The sequence below is a fragment of the Pleurodeles waltl genome, chromosome 3_1 (assembly GCF_031143425.1).
Source record: "Pleurodeles waltl isolate 20211129_DDA chromosome 3_1, aPleWal1.hap1.20221129, whole genome shotgun sequence".
In the NCBI taxonomy this organism is placed as follows: domain Eukaryota; kingdom Metazoa; phylum Chordata; class Amphibia; order Caudata; family Salamandridae; genus Pleurodeles; species Pleurodeles waltl.
In genome coordinates, this window is record NC_090440.1 from 1904545019 (window position 1) to 1904570435 (window position 25417).

At 46.8% G+C, this 25417-nt stretch overlaps 1 long non-coding RNA gene across 1 annotated transcript in view; it reads right to left on the reverse strand.

Moving 5' to 3' along the window:
* The window catches only part of LOC138285738 (uncharacterized), a 42263-nt gene that overhangs the window by 3036 nt on the left and 13810 nt on the right, over positions 1-25417 (reverse strand). Inside the window, exon 2 of the long non-coding RNA XR_011201637.1 lies at positions 967-1127. This is a non-coding gene — a long non-coding RNA (uncharacterized lncRNA). The remainder of the gene's footprint in view (positions 1-966; positions 1128-25417) is intronic.

The window sequence follows — 25417 nt, forward strand, 5'->3', positions numbered from 1 at the left end:
CAATTGCTACAACATCACCTTTAATATTACATACACTGATTCATATCTAATTTTGTCATCAAAGATTTACATGCAATTCACAATATGCTACTGATTACACATTGATGCATTTATACATTGACAAAAAATGAGTCATGATTTGGGACTGATAAGTGTTTTCCAGATGGGGAAGCCCCACATATATGTGATGGAACCTTCCATGTGCAAAAGTCCCTTTAAATATCTAATTTTTCTTCATCTTTGATTTATCATCTGGACATAACAAAGGACATTGTGAAATGGTTTACGGTGTGTACGCATTCCTTTCTGTGTTGTACCAGAAATTGTATGCCTATCACAATTATATTTCACAAAACAGACTGGCTTACATGTACATTTGTGAAGGATTAAGACATCATGCAAATTTGTCACTTTTCACATGAATGAAATAGTATTTTTGTTTTAAACACACATCTGAGATATGTTTTTAAACAAAAGTGTAGCCATTTAACCTGATCTTACTAGTCATTTTGGCAGGTAACATGCTCACTCGTTTGTGCATAAAAGCAACTTTTCAATTTGATGTTTTGAACATCCACAGTATAATAACAGAATTTTATGCTATGTCGCCTGTAATTGGGTTAACGTAACATCATTCTCAATAGTGAAGGAGCATCACACCTGACACAATAAAGACCAGTGGCCTGTTTGGTACTACTGTCCCTTATAACATCAAACTAACTGATGAATATTTGTTGCTTAGGCAGACGTGTCTGCTCAAACTGCTCTCTTGACAGGGAATACAAATCAGGTGGTCTATTATCCCAAAATGTAATCTAGAAAACGAATCATCATACACCGTGGGTAAAACTTGCACTTTCAAGAACTCTTCATCGACGTTGGACGTATGTCAACCTTAATGTTGATGGCAAATTTAGTTGCTGTAACAAAAGTTATTTATTATGTTGAACTCACACTAGAACATACCCACTGGACTGTCTGCGCTGGACTTCGGCTGAATTTCTGGTCCAGCGTTGTAGGTCCTTCCACCTCTTCCAGCAATGGACGCTGCACCGCTAACAGGCCCCCAGGGTCTACACCTTCTTGGCGATGGCCTTCCATATCACCTTCTTCTGACAGGCACTGACCTGTATGGAAGACAAAAAAAAAAGGAAAAAAAAGTTTTGTGAGGTTTTGTTTGTTTGTATTGCTGTGACACAATTTTGTAACATCTCTCAAGCATTTGTAGAACGTCAGTACAGATTATTTACCAATTTTTTTTTCCTAGGAAATATTAATTTGTAGTGACCTGTTGAGTACCCTCAACATTTCAAGGTCCTCATTTTACTAATCCAGACCACAAACATCATCTAGGCCAGGGGTCTGAAACCTTTCCTGTAGTGAGAGCTACTCCTGAGCAGTAGAAATCATTGTGAGCTAACTGCTAAACAACTTGTATGATATTAGCACACACCCTCACGCAGAGCTACATTGGCTTAATGCCAAAGTTTATTAGAGGCAGATACTATGATCCGAAACACATACAATGATTAAGGGCAGTATGGAAGGGCTACCGTTTGTCAGTGAGAGCATGGTTTTTGAAAATGTATGAACAAATAGTAATTGGACATACTTGTATGGGTCATTGAGAGCCTTTGTCATTTATACTTACAGCACAGGATATACCTTTGCCCATATGTTGCACCATTACATGGCTAACATATACAGACACTCCTCTTTCAGGAAATGGAATGTAGGTTAAATTGAAACAAAAACATAACACAACTCCATAACTTGAAAGTTTCTTCTTGAACTACACATTTCTCTCATTTTGACATTTGGTTGTAATTTTCACTTATACTACTGGTACGGTGTCTACTGGACACTGGAAGTAAGGGGGCATGCAGTTGTCAAATGAAATCTGGATTTATGAGTTAAACAAACTGAAAAGTCAGCTTATTCATCTAGATGACTTAATTTCAATTTACAGACATTTAATAAAAAATTCTCAAATATTATGTTCCTTGCGACACCCTGCAGTTCACTGCACTTCAATCACAAGACTTCACTCATGAACAAAAAGGGACAAAAAAACCCCTGTGTATTAAGAAGAAGCACATTACTTAGAAAACATTTCCTAATCAAATGTGTACCTGTTCCTCTGGGTTCCCATACCACTGGATGTAGAGGGTCAGGACCTCATTGACGAGGAGTTCCAACTCCTCAAGTGAGACGTTAGGGGCCCTGTCACATGCTTTGCCCAGCACCCTGGCTCCCAGAGGTCGGTAACAGCAGCAAAAGTGGAGGAGGTGTTGTTGGCTGCAGTGTTAGGAGGCAAGTGAGATTTTTTTGATGCGCTGCATATAAGTAAATGGCGTACGCAATTCACGACTGAGACTAACACCGTCATTGGCTTTTATGCATAGCTGTCACACACGTTAGTCTATGGCAGTGTCTGTCAGAACGTTACACTACTATGTGTCAACTTCTGCTTACGGCCATCGGATACCCAATGTCCTGACGTCAAGGTCTGGTGCCCATCATTTTAGGAAGTGAAGAAGTGTATTTTTAATTAAATGTGTGTCACCAACACTGGAAATTGTGGCTAGTTTGTTTACAAATGTAACATACGTACAACACTGTTATTTTAAAAGCTTTACACATTAAAATGTAAACCGTTACTGTGTTTAACTAGTAGAGACACAGTGTATTTTATACTTCTATTGATGGATTTTGAAAAAAGAAATGTGTAAATAATACATTCTAAATGTATTATTTATACATTGATATAATAAATATCAGACGGAAAACATTATTATTCGAATTTGCAACATAACACAAAAATGTGGTGTACATATATGTCACAAACAGATATGTATTGTTACAAAGACACGTGTGTTGATTATCAAAGTATTGTAGGACCATTTTAAGTGATACTTTGTTTTTCTTAAATGCAGACATGTTAACCCAGGGAGGGGTAGAAGACGACAGCCTTTAGTCCTCAGACCTTTTCCAGACCATGCCACCAAGGAGGAAAGGGACATCATAAAAAAATACAAATTTATGTCACAAGCTGGAGCTTGATCTTCTGCCTCACAATAGGAATACAACTGCAATAATGAAAATCATGGCACCACTTCATTTTGTGGCCACTGGATCTTTCCAGTACAATATGGCAGTATCTGGAGGCATGTCACAATCAACTTTCAGTAGTGTGCTACAAGAAGTCCTTTCTTAAATGAGCACAAGTTTGATTTGTGATTCTGCATCTCTACATTGTGCTTCCCTCTGCAGCTGCTTCATGTCCTGCGCCATCGTGTCTTGGGACTGTTGTAGTATTCCCAAGACTCGGTCGATGGTGGTCTGTGTGACAATTAACCCAGTGGCTCACTTTGCTGGCCCACTGATTCCCTCCCCTGATCCTTACCCCCACTACCCTGTGCCCTTGAGGCAGTGTGCCCCATCCCAGTGAATTCTGGCAGAACTGGAGGTGGTGGTGTTGGTGCAACCGCAGCCAGGATAGAGGGGAACAAGATTGGTGTGATGTTCCTTTTGACACTGGAAGTGGAGGTATCCTGAGGCTGAGATGTTGTTGCAGCTGGTGTAGGAGGTGTAGGCAGAGTGAGAGTCACTGTAACTGTCTGCCAAGACAGACCAGATGGACCAGGCTGCTCCACATCATCCACACTTGCAGGAGTGATGTCTTCACTGAAGGCTTGATTCTGGTCTGGAGTGAAGGTGTCTTCAGTTGCAGACTGTGATCCACTGGCCCGGGGTGTTGGACTTAAAATGAATTACAAATAATATGAAATTAAAAGTCTAAATTGGACCTCAAATGTGTCTTCAGCTACAAATGAACCAACCTAAAAGTGGAAATTATGTGAATTCAGGGCCACTATCAGAAGCAAAATAGGGGCAGTCCTGCAGAACTCCAACTATATGGAGGGGTCCGCCGCCCCACTCCCAATATGGATATTTGGGTTAAGGGGCCTTTGTTATGTTTTGGGGTGACAGATGCTTCGGGGATAGAAGTATGGGGTGGGGGTAGTTGGGAGGGGTTTGAAGGGGTTGGTTGTAAAGTTTTGTTCTTGCTCTGTTTTAGCTATGTTAATCTTTTTTGCAGGTGGTCGTGTCGCGTCCCCAGGTCCACATCACTGAATTGCCCCCCGAGGGAGATTCCCCGTCCGCTGGCCCCCCTCTCCAAGATGCCAGTACGCTTAAAGCCCTAAATACATCTGAATCTGGTTTCTTTGCACACCCCTGAACTTCTTGGCAAAGTCCTCTTGTGGAACGTTAATGGTCTCCTAGACAAGATCAAGAGTTCTGCGATTTTTAGTGCCCTTTGCCGCTCTGCCCCCTCGGTGATGGTGCTTCAGAAAATGCACTTGCTGGGCACTTGTTGCCCGAATCTGTCATGTGGTGGCTATGATGGGATGTACCATGCGGGCTTTGCTAGAGGCTCCAGAGGAGTGGCCATCCTGATACACCGCTGAATGCCCATCGTGATCACTGCGACCAAGAGTGAGCCACAGGGCCGTTACGTTGTCAGGCACGCTTTGCGGCCAACCAATTAACATCCTGAGTATATAACCCTCCCGGGGCACTCGCGCCCTTCCTATTGACTCTCCGGGAGGTGGTGGTGTGTCTTCCCTTGGGCCTGACAAATCTGGGGGGTGACTTCAATGTGGTTTTGTGCCCAGGGCTGACGCCACGTGTCCACCCACCGCAATAAGGATGGCTCAAGCCAAACAGCTCCTCAGCTGGTCTGAGGGGCTGGGTCTCTGTGATGTGTGGCAGACATGGCACCCCAGAGTGCGATAATACACACACACATCTGCGGCGCGCCACACGCACGCAAGAATAGACCTGCTCTTCATGCCTGCTTCTGATGTCCTTCAGGTCGCCACCATGGACATACTTCCACGGGTAGTCTCGGATCATGCACCACTCTTGATGAAGATGAAGGACCCTGGCAGGGCTCAGCGCCCCCATGTGGCGAATAAATGCCTGGTACCTTCAAGACTAAACTTCTGTCCAAGCAATGCGGTGGACGTCACTCACTATTTCGAGCACAACACTGGCTCCATGCAATCGGCGGGTGTGTTGTGGGTTGCCTGCAAGGCCACCCTCCAAGGACACTCTAGGCATCTCCTCTGAGTGTGGGAGAGGGTGAGAAACCATCAGGTCGTTGTCCTTGAAGCTCGCGAGCTGCACTTGGAAATGCACTTCTCAGCCCCTAACCACACAGCCACCACCAGGCAACTGCGCTTGATCCGAGAGGAAATCTGTTACCTTAGGCTTGAGTCCGCCAAGCACATGTGGCGCACCTCGGTGGCCCGAGTATATGGGTGGGGCAATAAGAATGGTAAGCTACTTCACTGGCTGTCATCTCAGCCTCTGCTTGGTAGAATTGTCCCTGAATTAATTACTGACTCAGGTGTCCACTGTAGGACGCCCCACGATATCGCACAGGGCTTTGCCGAGTACTACCCCAGACTGTATGTAGAGCGGCCGCGACCCCAGATAAAGCGGGAAAATCCCCTGTTGCGTGACATATCCCTTTCTGGCCTCTCGGTTGCGTGGAGAGAGGAATTAGACAAACCCATAGCACTGGAAGATATTGGAGAGGCGATATCGGCTCATTTTTCCGGCGGAACTTTACCACAAGTGTAGCGACCTCTTGGCACCTCAATGCCAGCCGCCCTCCACCTCCTGTGTGGCCTACCGCCCCATCTCACTTTTAAACACTGAAATAAAAAGTTTGATGGCATCTGTTGCTGCAGATACACATGTTGTGCACAGTCCGCCATCTGGTGTTGGGTCGGAGTGTTACAAGTTGTTTTTCTTCGAAGAAGTCTTTCGAGTCACGAGACCGAGGGACTCCTCCTCTTTACTTCCATTGCGCATGGGCGTCGGCTCCATCTTAGATTGTTTTTTTTCCGCCCTCGGGTTCGGACGTGTTCCTTTTCGCTCCGGGTTTCGGGACGGAAAGATAGTCAAAACTTCGAAAAACTACGTCGGTATTGTTTCGCTCGGGATCGGGATAGTTAGAATCGACACCGAATCGTGAAGAGCTCCGGTAGCCCTTCGGGGTAATTTCGATCCCCCCGTCGGGGCCTGGTCGGCCCGACCGCGTGTAACATCGACACCGATGGAACGGACCCCGTTCCGATTCTGTCCTAAATGCCACAATAAATATCCATATACGGACCAACATTTGGTCTGTAACTTGTGCCTGTCACCCGAGCACAAAGAAGAAACTTGAGAGGCCTGTCGTGCGTTCTGGTCCCGAAAAACGCTCCGTGACCGTCGAGCCAGAAGATTACAGATGGCGTCCACGCCGACAGAACACCGAGAGTTCGAGGAACAAGGAGAAGAGGAGGAAGCCTTCTCCATCCATGAATCGGACTCGGATGAATTCGACGTCAATGAAACTGTGAGTAAGACGTCGAAAAGCACACAGCACAAGAAAACAGACCAGGCCCAGGGGACGCCACTGCCAACTGGCCATGGCTCAACCCATAAAGGTGACCGTGCATCGGCACCGAAAAAGGCCGAACTGGTGCCCAGAACGTCCGACTCGGGTCGAGACACAGGCACGCAACATTCTCGGGACCGAGAAAGTGTTGCCGAAAAAGATCGACGCCGAGAAAGCGGAGCCGACGCTGCTCGACGCAGAGACAGCGGCACCGAGGATGATTGACGCCGAGAAGGCTCGACTCCGAAAAAGAAGAGATTCGCCTCGGAGCCGAAAACAAAAAAAGACACAGTTTCGGTGCCAAAACAACCAGCAACCGAACCCGCTACCGGCTCATATTCAGAGGAACAATCATTGTCCTCTCAAATGCGTAAACACAGGTTTGAAGAGGAGTTACAGACTACTGATGTAGACCATACACAAAAGAGGATCTTCATCCAGAGTGGAACAGGGAAGATTAGCACTCTTCCACCAATCAGGAGAAAAAGGAGACTAGAGTTCCAAACTGAACAACTAACACCACAAGCAAAGGTGGCAAAGAAAGCAACTCCGCCACCCTCTCCTCCACCTGTAACTCAGATATCACTGGCACAAACTCCGTCACATTCACCGGCTCACACCACCATGAGCCAAGATGACCAAGATGCTTGGGACCTATACGACGCCCCAGTGTCAGACAATAGTCCAGAGTCATACCCTACCAAGCCCTCACCACCTGAGGACAGCACAGCGTATGCGCAAGTGGTAGCTAGGGCAGCAGAATTCCACAACGTGTCGTTACACACAGAACCTGTCGAGGATGACTTCCTTTTTAACACCCTCTCCTCCACCCATAGCAACTACCAAAGCCTGCCTATGCTTCCAGGAATGCTAAGGCACGCGAAGCAAATCTTCAAAGACCCTGTCAAGAGTAGAGCGATCACTCCGAGGGTAGAGAAAAAATATAAAGCACCTCCCACAGACCCTGCTTTTATCACCTCTCAACTGCCACCAGACTCAGTCGTGGTAGGAGCAGCTCGCAAAAGAGCCAATTCACACACATCGGGCGATGCACCACCCCCGGATAAGGAAAGCCGAAAATTTGACGCAGCTGGGAAAAGAGTCGCTGTACAAGCTGCAAGCCAGTGGCGCATCGCAAACTCTCAGGCGCTCCTAGCGCGTTATGACAGAGCCCATTGGGACGAGATGCAGCATCTCATCGAGCATCTACCCAAAGAATTTCAAAAGCGGGAAAAACAGGTGGTTGAGGAGGGACAAAACATCTCCAATAACCAAATACGCTCCTCTATGGATGCAGCGGACACAGCTGCAAGGACAATAAACACTGCAGTAACCATCAGAAGGCACGCATGGTTACGCACGTCTGGCTTTAAACCAGAAATACAGCAAGCAGTACTCAATATGCCGTTCAACGAACAACAATTGTTCGGACCAGAGGTTGACACGGCGATTGAGAAGCTGAAAAAGGACACTGACACAGCCAAGGCCATGGGCGCGCTCTACTCCCCGCAAAGCAGAGGCACTTTCGGCACCTTCCGTAAAACAACCTTCAGAGGGGGGTTTCGGGGTCAGGCCACACAAGCCAGCACCTCACAATCAACACCGTCTACACTCAACCAGAAAATAAGGCGCTACCATGGCATTCCTAGGAAATATTCCAATGCACGAAATATGTAAGGCAGCCACATGGTCCACACCTCACACATTTACTAAACACTACTGTGTAGACGTGCTATCCGCACAACAAGCCAGAGTAGGTCGAGCCGTACTGAGAACTTTGTTTCAGACTACTTCCACTCCTACAGGCTGAGCCACCGCTTTTGGGGAGATAACTGCTTACTAGTCTATGCACAACATGTGTATCTGCAGCAACAGATGCCATCGAACTGAAAATGTCACTTACCCAGTGTACATCTGTTCGTGGCATTGGTCGCTGCAGATTCACATGTGCCCACCCGCCTCCCCGGGAGCCTGTAGCCGTTGGAAGTTATCTTCAACATTTGTACATCTGTATATATATATATATATTACTTAACCTTAATTTGTACATACTTATTCATTCCATTGCATGGGCACTATTACTAACACACACAACTCCTACCTCACCCTCTGCGGGGAAAACAATCTAAGATGGAGCAGACGCCCATGCGCAATGGAAGCAAAGAGGAGGAGTCCCTCGGTCTTGTGACTCGAAAGACTTCTTCGAAGAAAAACAACTTGTAACACTCCGACTCAACACCAGATGGCGGACTGTGCACAACATGTGAATCTGCAGCGACCAATGCCACGAACAGATGTACACTGGGTAAGTGACATTTTCATTCTATCTACAATAGTGGCTAGTAGACTGAATAAGGTACTACCCCTCCTAATTCACCCGGACCAATGTGGGTTCATGCAGGGCAGAAGTACCCGGCACTGCCTTAGGCGGCGTCATGCAGTGCTGGTGAGTCGCCACTCTTTGCCCTCCCACGTATCATTACTCCTCATAGACTTTGAGAAAGCGCTTGATACGGTGAACTGGTCGTATCTCTCCCAGGTACTTATAAAGTCAGGGATAGGCCCTAGGTTTCAAGGGTTAGTGCGACTCCTCTATTCTAACCCAACAGCTCAGGTACAAGTTAACGGGGTGATCTCGGACCCTTTCAGCTTCTGCCGGGGAACCCATCGGTATGCCCATTATCACCGCTTCTCTTTGCCCTGGCGATCAAGCCCCTGGCAAAGTTCATAAGGGAAGACCCACTCATCAAGGGATGGGCTTTGGTCCCCATGACAGGAGGACTGCATTGCTTTGTATGCAGACTATTTACTCCTTTACCTATCTGCCCCAGCAAGCAGTGGACCCTGATGCCTACAGCTTTTGGAGCTCTTTTCTGAGGCCTCGGTCCTGACCATCAACCCGGGCAAGTCAGTGTTGGTCCCGCTGTGACTGCTATGACTGGCAGGATAGTATGCCCATTAGGTGCAACAGCTTCCGATACCTGGGGGAATCAATGTGGCCCTCTTGCTCGGGTTGGCATGGGCACTTAATGTTATACTGCTGATGCAAAAACTCAAGGAAGATCTAAAAAACTGGCAAACCCTGCCCCTTAATGTCCTGGGCAGGATTGCGCAGTATAAAATGATGATCCTACCCCACTTTCTCTATCTCCTGCAAAATTATCCATATCAACTCTCCAGGGGATGGTTTAGGGTAATGGATGCACTGGTGCGGCAATTTTTATGGCAAAATTCCCGCCCCACATTCGCTCTACACACTTGCCAGAGGGATGTGCAGGAGGGTGGCCTTAGAATGTCAATTCTGTATCTATATTATCTGGCTATGCAACTCCTAGAGATCAGTGATTGGTTGACGGTTGGGTGGTCGGACCCGGCATATCAACTTGAATTATTGACGTTGAGTTCCCAAATTGGTGGATTTACTGTACGGTGCCCCCCCCTCCCAGGAGAAGTTCCTGAACTGACAAGAATGGTGTTTGTAGGCTAGAGGGCAGCATAGAGAGGGACGGGATGGTGGGCAAGTCTCACTCAGCAAACTCTACTGTGGCAGGGTACGTGGTTGCGTAAGGTTTCTACACTGGAGGGGTTGCAGCGGTGGGACAATATAGATATTTCCCTGTTAGGGGATGTCTGGAGGGGTTCCCACATGCTGTCCTCCCAGGAGATACAGGAGCAGTTCTCGCTCTCAAAGACCCAGTTTCATAAATATTTACAGTTGCGGCATGTATTGGGAACACATGTCTGGGGTGGTACGGCCCTTCCTGAATTTCGTCTGGTGGAGGCGAAGGTCATGATGGGTGGCCTGGGAAGGGGTGGAATATCTCAGATATATCGTACACTGGTCACCAACACGGCAAAGCCACTAGCGAACCTCCAAGAGATGGGAGAACTGGCTGGGTCCGCTGGAGGAGGAAGACTGGCGTGATTCCTTGATGGCCCCAGGGATTTGACTATAGCTACCCGCCTCCGGCTGGTGCAGACATACTACCTACAAACTGCATACCTTACCCCAGATAGAATGTACAAAGCAGGTCTCCGACCACATGCTGACTGTCCCCGATGCTAATGTCCTAGTGCAGACGTCTACTACATAGTGTGAACCTGTCCACACATAGTGACCTACTGGCGAGCGGTGAACAGGGAGCTCTCTGAGGTGTTAGCAATGGAGGTAGATATGACACAGCTACAAATCCTTTTGGGTGTCCTGGAAGGAGTAGGAAATAGCAGGGCGGATCGTGTTTTCTTGGGGAGGGCGTGCCTAGTGGCCAAGCGTGGCATAGCTTTTGCTTGGAACACCAATACTGCGCCAACACTCGCCCGATGGAGGCAGGGGGTCGATTGGTGTGTCCAACAAGAGAAGCTAGTGTACGAGCCAAAAGGATGTCCAGGCAAATATGATAGCGTGGGGGAAATGGAGAGGGACACTGTAATAAGTATTGCAGTGTCATTTGCCTTATAGCAAGTTTAAGTGAATGTGGCTGTAGACGAACCAATGTATTCGCGATATGTTCGATTGAGGGCTAAGGGGATAAAGATAATTATGAAGGCATACTGTTGTGGATCTGTGGAACAGATGTGACCTGCTATTATGTTGTTGCTGCAATAAAAATGAATAAAATGGTTTATCAACAACAACAAAAAAGTGGAAATTATTATTAACGAAATGATTAGGCCTTTTGTGTGATTTTTATTATTTTACACATGCAGGTTAATTTACACAGATCCAAACTTCAGTAATAATGTTGAAGAGATGTCCTAAAATGAAAAATTTATTTAGGAAGTGTACATTACATGAACCAGACATTCAACCCAAAATAGTCGTGAGAGGAATTGAGAACTAAATCATTCCAGTGCCTAGCAGGCTAAAACAACACCATAGTGCAACTTATTGGAATAAATGGCATTGGTCATCATATTGTGTATCAATACTACTTATATTCAGCATGTCACAGAACATGATTGCAAATCTTTGTTTTCACAAATGATTAATTATGTAAGCAATTGCATCAGTTCAATGGAGTAAAAAGAATGTGTCAACATACTAGATCAACACAACAAATGCCATTTTCATACATGACTTGATATGGTGAATAATATATGCATAACACTTTGACCTATGTGCATATATGTAAGTAAAGGGAGGTTGAGCAACATCACATTGCGCGATTGTTTCCCAGTGGAAAAAACAGGGCATTGTGGTAGTTGTAGTCTTTTGGAAACACCACTGACAATACTAAGATGTGAGTTAAACATACTGATTTAAATATCTACAGTGAAAACGAACACACATTTACAATATGTACACACATGCATGATGTAAATTGGTGAAAAGACAAAAGCACTTTTCCTTCATATGGAAAGGCTGCAAAGATGCTACTTGGTCATCGCCGCACATATTCACAAAGCTTTTTTGTGTGGACATATTAGCTTGCCAACAAGCTATAATTGCTCAGGATGTATTAAGAACATTGTGTCAAACATCTGCATCATCTGCATCATCTGCCTATTAGCTTCTGCAAGGAGGAAACTGCTTTGCAGGCAATGCATCTATAGCCACACATGCTCCGAATGGAAAATATCCTGTAAACATTTGTTTGTAGCATGTAGTGCTGTAGATTCACAAGAACCCACCCTTCTCCTTTGTACATAGGCAGTGATGATAACCTCACATGTATTGTTAACAAAAAATCACAGGGCACATACTTACTATTTTCTACACTCGAATTTCCCCTGCTGAGTGAAAAACTAAGGGTAGCATAGGTGACCAATGCACATTGTAACAGTAAAGGGAGGAGTCGCACAATATCTCATGACTTAAAGCTTCTTAGAAAAACAACTTATTCTATCCAAGCGCAACACCAGACGGCACGAGTATACAAAGCCTGTGAATCTACACCAGCACAAGCTGCAAACAGATACTTGCAGGAAAAGTAACCTTTTCCTTTATGCAGCATGAATAAAGGTTTTTTCATGCCACTATCTGTAAATGACTATGTCCCTGGATGGCCTTGCTAGAAATATGCCGTTTTGGATTTACTGTGTTTGTGACAGTATGATTTTTAAGTAATTAATAGATTTTCGTAGGTTAAGACGTTATTTTTCAACAAAATGGTGGGTCTCATTATGGTAATGAATATTTAAATCATGGTTATATAGGTGTAGGATGTATTGTGATTATATGGTAAAAAAAGGCATATGGTATGAGGATACTTTTCTATTTGTTTATGTATATCTGAGTAAATATCGCTATATATGTGTTGTTAGACGTACTTGTAATTTTTCTTTCTATTCAATGGATGGACAGTGGTATGACGTCAGCAAATGTTTATATGTTGTGTGTTTCGGTGTGTGTTTTGTAGTATAGTTGGTGTTTTTAAGGAGCTGTCTGTTTTTGTGATGTTTCTGAATGTTTCCTACTGAGTATAGTATTTTTTTATGTTTGTGTTACAGTGATTTTTAATAGCAGTGTTCTGACACACGTGTGTGTTTCATAACAAACTTTTTTTTGATAAGGCAATTGTGGATTAATCTGTAAAGAAGAGTTATATATTTAAAGCCGGAAATACCCTATTATTGTATAGTGTATTCATAGGCATGTGAGTTTGATCACTAGTTCTGAATTTTTTATATTATTTATTATATCAATTGTGTAAGCGAGAGACTTTGTAAATAACTATGGCCCTCATTACGACCCTGGCGGTGAGTGATAAAGTGGCGGTAATACTGCCAACAGGCTGGTGGTAAGTACCTCCAAATTATGACCATGGCAGTGATAACTCCCATAGACAGCCAATGTACCACACCAATCGCCAGGGCGGAAGCAACAGTCACCACGGCGATAGCCGTCAACAGCCTGGCGGGAGACAAAGAACCACCCACCATATGAAGATACTCCAAACCGCCACCTTTTCCCGGGCGGTACTTAAACCAACAAAAGCCTGGCAGAAACAGAGCTCAGAAGTGAAAGGACTCACCATTGGAAACACAGGGAAGAACCACGCTGCCATGGAACCCGAACTGCAAGTCTTCCCGATGATCTTCTAAGTCATGCTCCACCTGGAACACCAATGCCGACGAAGACGGTGAGTACAGCCGCCTAGCACACAGGGAGGGTGGGAGGAAAACAACAGTGACACACACACCATACACACAACCAGCTGCACATGTGAACCAATCACACAAGACACACGGCATAATAAAACACGGACCATAATAGTGGAGTAACAACAATGTATTAGCATAGCAAAAACCACCGCAAGAAATAAATATATACAAATGTCCATAAAGGGCCAATATCCAGTCCAAAGTCATGAGGGCACACAAGGCCACAGGGCACAGTTCAAGGCCCAACCTGTTTCCCGATACAGTCAGAGAGAACACTGCAGGGGAATCAATTTGCAAGTGGGAAGGCACCTCAGGGGGATGGGGGGGGCACCTCAGCCGAATACGGGAAAATTCCCACTGGTTATGAATGGGGGCAACATGCCCATTGCTTTGTCCTGGGGAGTACAAGGTCACTGGTTCCGGAGGGGGCAACATGCCCATTATTTTGTCCTGGGGAGTGCAAGGCTACAGTCTCTCAAGTGGGTGACTTGCCCACTGGCTTCAGAGGGGGCAACATGCCCATTGCTTTGTCCTGGGGAATGCAAGGCCACAGTCTCTCAAGTGGGTGACTTGTCCACTGGGTCTGGAGGGGGAAACATGCCCATTTCTTTGTCCTAGGGAGTGCAATGCCACAGTCTCTGGAGTGGGTGACTTTCCCACTGGTTCTGGAGGGGGCAACATGCCCATTGCTTTGTCCTGGAGAGTGCAAGTCCACAGTCTCCGGAGTGGGTGGCTTGCCCACTGGTTCTGGAAGGGACAACATACCCATTGCTTTGTCCTGGGGAGTGCAAGGCCACAGTCTCAAGTGGGTGACTTGCCCACTGGTTCTGGAGGGGATACCCTGCACAGCAGCCCCTGGAGGGTGGCCTACATGGTGTCCACCGGCAATGACTGCTGCACTGTGATGGTGGTTAGAGGAGTCTCCTGGGCAGCCCCTGCACAGCCAGATATCTGCATTGTGGTGGTGGTTGGAGTAGCCTCCTGGGCAGCCTCTGCACTGCCCGATATCTGCACTGTGGTGGTGGTTGGAGGAGCCTCCTAGGCAGCCCCTGCACTCACTGATTGCTGCACTTCCACAGCTGGCAGTGGGGGCCCCGTGACTGCTGGTGGTAGTGGCAGTATTGGCCTGACAGCTTCTGCTGGCGGAGAGTGCCTCGTTGTCTCCTGTCCATGGGTCGTGGATCCCTTATCCTTCCTGGCAGGGGTGGATGGGCTCTTTCCCTGTCTGCCTGGCGGTGCAGGCTCCTTCCCCTTCTTCACAGCGGGTGGAGGCTCCTTCTCCTTCACAGCTGGTGCAGGATCCTTACCTTTCTTCGCAGCTGGTGCAGGCCCCTTCCCCTTCTCCACTGCTGGTGCAGGACTCTTCACACACTTACCTGGTGCTTCAGGACTCTTCCCTTTCTTCCCTGGTGGTGCTGGCTCCTTCCCCTTCTGTGTTGTAGGTCTGGAATACTTACCACCATGAGTAGGTGGTGCTACCACTGTCCCCGTGGACTGTTTGGCTGATGTTCTGGGCTGTGTCCTTGGTACCCTGCCCAGACATGCAGGGGCGGGGGCGTAGGGGTAGGGAAGAGGTCAATTTGGGAAAGGAAAAGCTTTTTAGGGACGTTGGGGCAGGAGGAGGGAGGAGTAATGGGAGCAGAGGATGAGGGAGTGGTTGTTGTAGGTGTCTGCTGGATTTGGGTGCAGGTGCATGAGATGTATGCTGATGTGTGGTGGATGGCTGTGGGGTGCCTGAGTGCTTGCGTTTGTGTCCTTTGGGGGGCAGACCTGGTGGGAGAGTACACAGGGGACGCGTGCATGGTTGTTGTGGAGGTGTCTGCCAGTGAGGTGTGTGTGTTCTGCTTGTTGTGGGGATGCTGATAGTGGATGTAGATGTGCATGCAGGTGAGTGAGGATGTGACTGGGAGGTGGAGGAGGAGGAGGGGGAGACAGTGGATGTTGTCGTGTCTGCAACTGTATGGTGTTTGTGTGAGTGCCTGTGGGATGAAGTGTGGTGCTTGTGTTTCCTGTGCCACTCGTGTGTGTTGCCTTGTGTGCATGCTCGTATGTATGTGTGCCTGGGATGGGTTGGGATTGAGGAGAATGGGACTGGGAAGTTGGAGTTGGAGGGGGGACGGTAGAAACAGGGACAATGGCTGCCATCAGAGAGGAGGCCAGAGCCTGAATCGTTGTCTGTTGGGCCGCCAATCCACAGTGAATGTCCTACAGTAATGCATTGCATTGCTGCATTTGGGATGCCAGCCCCTGGATGGCATTCACAATGGTTGACTGCCCTACTGAGATGGATCTCAGGAGGTCAATAGCCTCCTCACTCAGGGCAGCAGGGCTGACTGGGGCAGGGCCTGAGGTGCCTGCGGCAAAGGAGATGCCCACCCTCCTGGGTGAGCAGGCACGGGCAACTCACTGAGGGGCTACTGGGAGGGCAGTGCTGGTACGAGGGATGGTGGCTGTACCTGCAGCTGGGGTGGTCACAGAGGTGTCCGCCACCACCATGGAGCTCCCATCGGAGGAGGTATCAGAGTCTGTGTTGTCCCTTCCAGACTCTGACGTGGTGGTCCCCTCGCCTTCCATCCCACTGGTTCCCTCGGCGTTGGTGGAATCTGCCTCCAGGATCATGTGGGATGCAGCTCCCTTTGTGACTGGTGCCCCTGCTCCTCTGCCAGATGATGTTAATCCACACAAGGGCAGGATGACAAAACAAGAAAGGGGGGAGGGAGACAGTGGATACACTGGGTCAATGACTGCACCAACACCACTGTTGGCGTACAGAGCACCCTCACACACAGGGAACAGGCCTACGCAATATGTATTGCACTACCAGTGATATGGCTAGTCACCAAGGCATGATGAGGGGACACACCGCCAACTGCAGCACACCTGGGACCCACGCAGCCGTGCCCAGAAGTGACTACTAACAAGCTAGGTTACCTGTATTTGCCATTCAGCCATTACCCTTCAGAGGACCCATGCGCAATACCTGGCCTGGCCTTAGGGGGCACCCACTAACACACAACCACTACCCGGATACAACCCCACCAGCCAAAATTTGTAATGATACCCACTGTACTCACCCCCTTGTGGCTGTTGTGATTCTCTCAAGCGCCCATCCACCTCTGGGTAGGCCACTGCCAGAATGAGGGCCATGAGGGGGGGGTCAGGGTCCGACGGGCACCCCTTCCTCGTTGGGAGGCTATCCCCAGCTGGGCCTCCACGGTCGTCCATGCCCAGCTCCTCAGGTCCTCCCACCGTTTCTGACAGTGGGTGCTCCGCCTAACATAGACCCCCGGCGTCTGCACATCCTTGGCGATTGCACGCCATATTCCCTTCTTTTGATGGGCGCTGACCTGCAGAAGCAATAAAGACAGGAGAACACCATTAAACTAACACTCCAGGCTGTCACACACATGGCCCACCATATCCGTTTCCATCGCTATTGGCACACACATTGCCCAGTGCACAACATGTACACCACCAACGGATAATCCCCCCTTACGCAATGCCTTCACACACATCCCCATGCATCCATTGGTCTGGAGGCCCATGCAGCAGTCCGTACTGGGGTAGGACCAATTCCACCAGTCGCTCCAACTCCTCCGAAGTGAAGGCTGGGGCCCTTTCCCTGGTCACACGAGCCATGGTAGGTTTCAGACACAGGTCACAGCAGCACATGCAGTGTAGGTCTTCTTCTGTGGAAGGTCAGGAAACAAGTAAGGGATGATTTTGAAAATGTCAGTCACGTCCCCGGCGGTGTACACCATCACCGCCGGCGTACATCCCCATTGGCCACTGTACTCCATAGAGCCCAATATTACCCAATGAGGAATTGCACGGCAGTTCACGACTACCTACCGCCACGACGCCCAACGTCGGTGGAATTACCTCACTTCCACCTGTCCCTCCACACAGGACAGGCAGTCACCATTTCAGGGGGAGGGGTGAACAGGCCTATCGATAATTGCTGCGTCAGAGGATAAATAGGCACATGCTGTTGTGGTATAGTTGCTCCAATTGTGACAGCCTACTCACTCTTGTGTCCATTAGATACCTACCACTGGGGATGAAGAGGAGGTGGAGATATACCCCCGTGTACAGACCCTTGGTGGACTTAGCTACACTGGAGAATGGGCACATTATGCTCACCTATAGACTGGAGAGGGTCACAATCACAGAGCTGTGTGCCCAGTTGGAGCCTGACCTGATCTCAGCTATCCGTCATACCACTGGGATCCTCCCTCTTGTGCAAGTTCAGTCAATGCTCCATTTCCTGGCAACTGGTTCTTTCTAAGTAACCGTGGACTTGGCAGCAGGAATGCCACAGCCAATGTTCTCAATTGTTCTGGCAAGAGTCTTGTCTGCCCTGGTAAAACACATGTGCAGCTACATTGCCTTCCTCCAGGTGGAAGATCTGGCCACTGTTAAGGCCTATGTAATGGGACATATCCCCCATATTATTGGTGCGATTGACGGGACACATATTGCGTTTGTCCCCCCCGCCAGAATGAACAGGTGTACGGGAATCTTAAGAGTTTCCACTCCATGAATGTGCAAATGGTGTGCCTGGCGTACATCTCCCACGTCAGTGCTAAATATCCTTGGTCAGTGCATGATGCCTTTGTCCTGAGGAATAGCAGCATCCCAAATGGGATGGCTCAACTACAGAGGCACAGGGTGTGGCTTATAGGTGAGCCTTGGTCCCCACCCGGTGTATGTTAGTGTATGCCTCTGCTGCTAACCTAATAGGATAGTGTGTGGCTAAATGCTGTCCCTCAATACTTGCAGGTAACTCTGGCTACCCTAACCTATTGTGACTGCTGACCCCTGTGAGAAATTCTAGGACAAGGGCTGAAGAACGTTATAATGAGGCACATGGGCGAACCAGAAGGATCATTGAGAGGACCTTCGGCCTCCTGAAGGGCAGGTTCAGGTGCCTCCATCTGACAGGTGGATTCCTGTGCTACTCACCCGAGAAGGTCTGCCAGATAGTAGTGGCATGCTGCATGTTGCACAACCTGGCCCTCCGAAGCCATGTACCTTTTCTGCAGGAGGAGGTGACTGGAGATGTCCCCTATGGCAACAGTGGACCCTGAGGACAGTGAGGAGGCAGAGGATGAGGATGTGGACAACAGAGCATCAGTTATCCGTCAGTACTTCCAATGACACATAGGTGAGACAGTGAAACTTCACATTTTCTATGACCATTGCTGTATTCTGTGTGGCAGTGGAATGCTGGCATTACCCACTTGTTACCTCTACTTACTGTCACCTATGGATTATCATTTTGCAGATGTTGGTGATATGACAACAGTGTCCTGATGTGATCACTACAGCCAGCAACAGGTAATTCTTTCTATGCTCTCACTATGTACAGTTCATTTGCAATGGATGTATCTGTTTCAATGAATACAAATTTTCTATACATGAAATACTAGTTTTCGAGTTTTTTTCAAGGGTATTTATTGTAGTGCTGAGAAATAAAGGGGAAAGTGCAATGGAATGGGGTGATGATGGAGGAAAGTCCAGGGTATTGTGCCAGTCTGCTTGTAGCACAGGTGCAGTGTCAAAGGGGCCATAGGAAGGGGAGCAATGGCAGTTCAAGGTGGACAAGGTGACTGAGTGGGGCACAAGGGGGACAATCAGGAGAGTCTCATTTTCTGGCTGTGGTCTTGGCAAGTGTCTCTGGCTTCTGTCTGGTTCGCAGGGAACGTTTGTGGGGTGGTTCACCTTCTGCATGGGGAGGGATGCTGGTGTCCTGTGGGTCCTGTGGCGGGGCCTCCTGGCCACTTGCGGCAGCAGAAGTAGAGGGCTGTTCAGTTGACTGGCTAGTGGTAGGGGCCTGCTGATGTGCTGTTGCCCCCATCATGATGTTGGCTATGTCTGCCAGCACCCCTGCTATGGAGATGAGGGTGTTGTTAATGGCCTGCAAGTCCTCCCTGATCCCCTGATACTGTCCCTCCTGCAGCCGCCTGTTCTCCTGCACATTGTCTAGGATCTGGCCCATCGTATCCTGGGAATGTAGGTAGGATCCCAGGAACTCGGAGAGTGCCTCCTGAAGAGTCTGTTCCCTGGGCCTGTCCTCCCCGTTGCACAGCAGTCCTCCCAGCTTCCCTGTTGTCCTGTGCCTCTGTCCCCTGAACCGTGTGGCCACTGCCACTGACCCCAGGTCCCTGATCGTCCTGTGTTTGTGGGGTTGCCTGGGGTCCCTGTAGTGGTGGACACACTGCTGATTGACGTGTCCTGGGGACAGAGGGATGGGGACGCCCGGTGAGTGCTGTGCTGGTGTTTCCTGAGGAGGGAGGCTCTGTGGTGGTTTGGGACTGTGGCTGGGTCCCCGACTGTCCAGAGGTCCCGGATGGGCCAGGTTGGTCATCCTGATCCAGGCGTGCAGAGCTGCTGTCATCACTGTGGGCCTCTTCTGAGGGTAGACTGGATGTTGCTAGCACCTCCTCTCTGGTGACGTTGTGTGGGGGTCCGGTGGGTATGTAAATGCAGTGTTATTGTTACTGAGTGTGACATCTTGTGCATGGGTGTGTTTCCCTCTATGGTAGTTATTACCAAGGCAGCTTTGACTTGTGTGAGTTGTAATTTGGTTGGCTACGTGATTGCCTACTGTGCATGCTGTGGTGATGGGTGTCCATGGAGGGCTGTGAGTGGTGTATGGACATTGGGCATTGCATGGGCATTGTTGTTGCATGCAGTGCTGGGTACTGAGAGGGGTGGGTTGTGATGGTGGGGTGATGGGGGTGAGGGTAGGGGTATGTTTTGGCATGCAGGTAGAGGTGTGAAAGTAGTTAAGAGTTGACTTACCAGAGTCCAGTCCTCCTGCTACTCCTGCCAGGCCCTCACTATGCATGATTGCCAAGACTTGCTCCTCCCATGTTGTTAGTTGTGGGGGAGGAGGTTGGGGTCCACCGCCAGTCCTCTGTACTGCTATCTGGTGTCTTGCAACCACGGAACATACCTTCCCCCGTAGGCCGTTCCACCTCTTTCAGATATTATCCTTGGTTCTTGGGTGCTGTCCCACGGTGTTTACCCTGTCCACGACTCTGCCATAGCTTCATCTTCCTTGCAATGGATATCTGCTGCACCTGTGATCCGAATAGCTGTGGCTCTACCCAGATGATTTCCTCCACCATGATCCTTAGCTCCTCCTCAGAGAATCTGGGATGTTGTTGTGGTGCCATGGGTGTAGTGTGGGGTGATGTGTTGTGGTGTGTGCTGTGAGGTGCGTGGATGGTGTATAGGTGATGGTGTTTTGTGGCTCAGATTCAGTAGGTGCTCCTGGCTTGTTTCTCTCTCAGTTGTCTAATTCTTTGGGTCGTAAAGGGTTGTGGGTAGTGTGGGTGGGTGTTTTACATTGGTGTGGGGTGTGTGGTGTGTGTATGTGTGTCAGGTATGTGTAGTTTGAATCGTCTAATGTGGTGTTATTTTGTATGTGTGTGTGTGTATTTTGAGCGCAGTGGTCTGTACTACCAATGGTTTACCGCGGTTGAATGACCGCCGCGGTGATTTGTGGGTCATGATGCTGTGGGCGTATTTCTGTTGGCGTAACGGTGTGGGTTCTGGTATCGCCAGTTTATCACTGACCTTTGGGCTGGCGGACTTGTGTGTGTGTCTGTATAGTGGCGTATTTCTATGTGTGGATCATAATACCTGTAGCGGTATACCGCCGCGGTATGTTGGCGGCAGTCAGCATGGCGGTAAGCGTCACTTACCGCCAATGTCATAATGAGGGCCTAATTTCTTCCAGATAATTACATTGTGATTGGTTGCTGTGAAGTAGAACAAAATGTTAGGCTAGACATAAGAGTACAGAGGGAGTTAAGCAATAGGATGGGGCTGTGCCATCAAAAAAACACACAGCTGCAGGATGGGCCCTGTAGGCAACTTTCACTTAATCACCATGCACTGCAAAGCATGGTCTTTACAGTAATTGTTTTAAATTCATAAGGTAATACCAAGCATTACCAATTATTTAAAGGTTTCAGTATCCTGAAGAACAGTACATGCATAGTGAATTTGTTGACCTGACTAAAAACCGGGAATATGTTCTCATCCAACATCCTTGAAAACTGGTGTACAGAAGTACAGGACTTTTTATTATTTGGCCAAGATATCACAATTGTGCTAAGTTTAACCAATGCCTTGGTTTGCAAAAAATAATTCAAAAAAGCTTGCCTCTAATTAGATATTACAACCTGACGGGGAGGACAGGCCCAGGGAACCGACTCTCCATGAGGCACTCACCAACATACTGGAAGCATACCACCATTCCCAGGAGACCATGGGCCAGATACTGGCCAAGCTGCAGAAGACCCAGCGGCTGCAAGAGGGACAGTACCTGGGGATCAGGGAAGACCTGAGTGACATCCACACCACCCTGGTCACCATTGCAGGGGTGCTGGCAGACATGGCCAACACCATGAGGGAGGCAGTGGCACACCAACGGGCCCCTGACACTAGCCACACCAAAGAACAGCCCTCCACCTCTGCCGAAGCTAGTGGACAGGAGGCCCCGCCACAGGAACAACATGTCACCAGCACCCCACCCCCTGCAGAAGGAGAACCACCACGCAAAAGGTAGTTTAACTACTAAGAAGGGGTGGTAATAAGGAAAACTAGCGCTCATCATAACTATCTCTTCTCAAATAACTGAACGGTGCTAATACAAGGTACTGCCCCTACAAAACCTTCTGTGTGGACAATCCTTGGATTAGTCCCAATATATGAAACAACTGAAAGAACTTTTGTTCAATATAATGTATGACAACAAATAGAAGTTCTTCACATACTGCTCCAGCCAAGCCAGCACGTGTGTTCATGTGGGTTATATCTCCCCTTGACTTCCTTCGGGCTTCTCAAGGCTGTTAATAGTATATACAATGACACTTTTTTTGCTACATTTTTATATATTTATTTTGTCCCTAAATTTAAATTCCATGCAGATACATATTTGTGAACCTTTTAAATAATGCACGTTTCACTTAATTAGTACCAGGTGGAAATCAACATAAAATAGAAATAATCTATATAAGTGTTAGTAAATACCTGAATATATCACAACATATCCATCTCCTTGGTGACATGGCAACGTTATATGTGTTCCAAACATGCACACACAGGTGAAGTCCCTTATCCCATCATATTTAATGTACCCATTATCGGTGCTCTCAATAAATATACCTGCTAGTATAGCTGTCCTAACTCCTCTCTTAAAGTCAGTTCCAACAAAGCTTGTTCCTATGTGTTCCTAACTAGTAGTAAATAATATTGGATTATTATCCCTAATGAATTTGTAATCATGCCATATATTATCTTCTCTTTTCCTTACTTGCTTACCTCCTTGATAGCTATTTTTCTGAAAATTGTTATTGTGAAACCGGATGCTATTTCCAAGCGTATCTGTAAAATGAATTTAAAAAGCCTCAATATGTCTTCAAATAAATGGCACGCGACCCTTGCAGGAAGCTCTAATTTATCGCTTGCAAATATCGTCACACCCACCTCTAAATCAAGTCGACTTCGCATCCGTTAGCATCGAGAGTACGCGTGAAGTACATCAAACAGAATGTGCTTCTTTCCATGGTTTAAAAAGCCCCTCCTTTCTCGTACTAGACAACAAAAGAGGATTTCCTTCATTTCCCTGCGATACCATTCAGGTTCCCTGTTTGAGTCCGTTGTCTAGTCACTGATCACTGTTTATGGATATGGGAAGAGGACTCCCTCTTTCACTTCAGTGTAACCAAGCACCCAACCTAATATCTATACCTTTCCTTATGGTATTATTGTATTTCACTAATAGTCTAATAAATCATAGGTATTTACAATCATATATTCTTATTTACTTCACCAGTACTCCTCCAAAAGATGTCAAATTTTATATTAAAAAGCACAATTAATAACCTATTATATATTTAGTCACAGTTAAGTTTAAATGACAATTAAACTGTTACTCTACAGCACATTGATGCAAAAGTCTTTTTGTACTACTAATCTTCATATTTTATATTACATCGTAATTCCATCCTTATACATTAGAATCTACATTATATCCCCATTCGTGATAGATTATTACAAAATATCACTTCTCCTGTGTGTGCATAGTTTGTTACACATATTCTACTGGTATATTTGCATATAAACTATCTGTCTCCTAAAAAATATTCTAATTCATAATCTGAATTTAATCCCCTTTCAACCACTTGTAATCGCATAATCCACATGGATTCCTTCCTCCTTAATGAGAGTTCCCTATTTCTTCCTCTCGGACACTTCTTAATATGTTCAAAACCAAAGAATCTAAACTCTTTATGTAAATCTTTTGCACTACATCCCCTCATGTGCATTGCGACGGGATACCTTTCATCACCTTGTCTGATGGCTCTCCAATGTTCCGCAATTCTAACCTTAAGTGGCGGATTGTACTGCCAATATAGATCCGTTCACATTTACAAATCAACATATATATTACATAGGTAGTATTAGAGTTGATGTATGTTTGTATTAAATATTTCTTATTTCCAACTCCAACAAAGTCTCTGTGCTTGGCATGCCCATTTGCAAACCCCACAGCTACCACATTTAAAGAAATCTCTATTGTATATGTCTAACCAATTTGTATCCTCTTGTTTATTTGGGTAACTAGGACATAGGGAATTACACAATTACGATAGGTAGCTATAGGTTTCTTATCAATATATTTCCTTAATGCCTGATCCTGTACAAGGATCTTCCAGTATTTCCTCATACTTTTTAATAGTCTAGCTGAGTTTTCTGTATAATCCAAAATTATTCTTATTCGTTCATCTTTCAGTTTTTTCCCTGTTGTATTTTTTTGTGTATGTTCCCGAGGCATACACAATACTTTTCTCAAGGACTTGTTCACTATCTCATCTTTATATTCTCTGGCTAAAAAACTTTTCTTCATGTCATGTAAACATTCATAAAAATCTTTTTCTCTACTACAGTTTCTTCTTCCTCGGACCATCTCTCCATATGGTATTCCTTCTATTTGACAAGCAGGATGTGCACTTGTAGCGTATAATATTGAATTACAAGATGTTGGTTTTCTATACAGTTTACATTCAATCTTGTTATTAACCACATATAATTCCACATCTAAAAATTCTATATTTGTTGTGCTATATTGGAAGGTAAATTTCATATTCACCTCATTATTGTTTAAATATTTACAGAACATTTTCCATTTCTCCAGAATTCCTGTCCATATCATAAAACAATCATATATATACCTCCCCAATAGAGGATATACGTATGCCATTCTGCTGCTCCATATCCCCATATCCAGGTCTCCTCAAACCAGCCCATCAGCAAAAGGTCCCTTTGATCCAGGCAGAAGTCATAGAACATTGCCAAGATCCCTGCCAGGAAATAGGACTCCCCTGATTGTCACCCTTGTGTCCCACTCTGTCACCCTGTCCACCTTTAACTGACATTGCTCTACTTCCTATGCCTCCTTGGACAATGCACCTGTGATTCAAATAGACTGGACTCTATCCTGGACATTTCTCCACCATCAACCCAGCCCATTGCAATACCCCCTACACATATCACAGAAATAAACTTAACAAGCTGTAAACATTGCAATTCAAATGTACAGTTATATTTACATAGGTATGACCTGTAGTGGGCAGCAGTAAACACACCAGGAGCCAGAGTGGGGCACAGATATCTGAAAATAGAGATGCCAAAGGGTACAGTAAGTGGCCATAGAAATAGGGAAATCAGGCTGTCATGTTCAATGTCAAACACAAAACTGCAATGGAAGGTGAAGTTACAGTGTCTTACCTGTGTGTCACTGGAAATACTGTTGAATTATTGTAGTTCTGTTGTCCA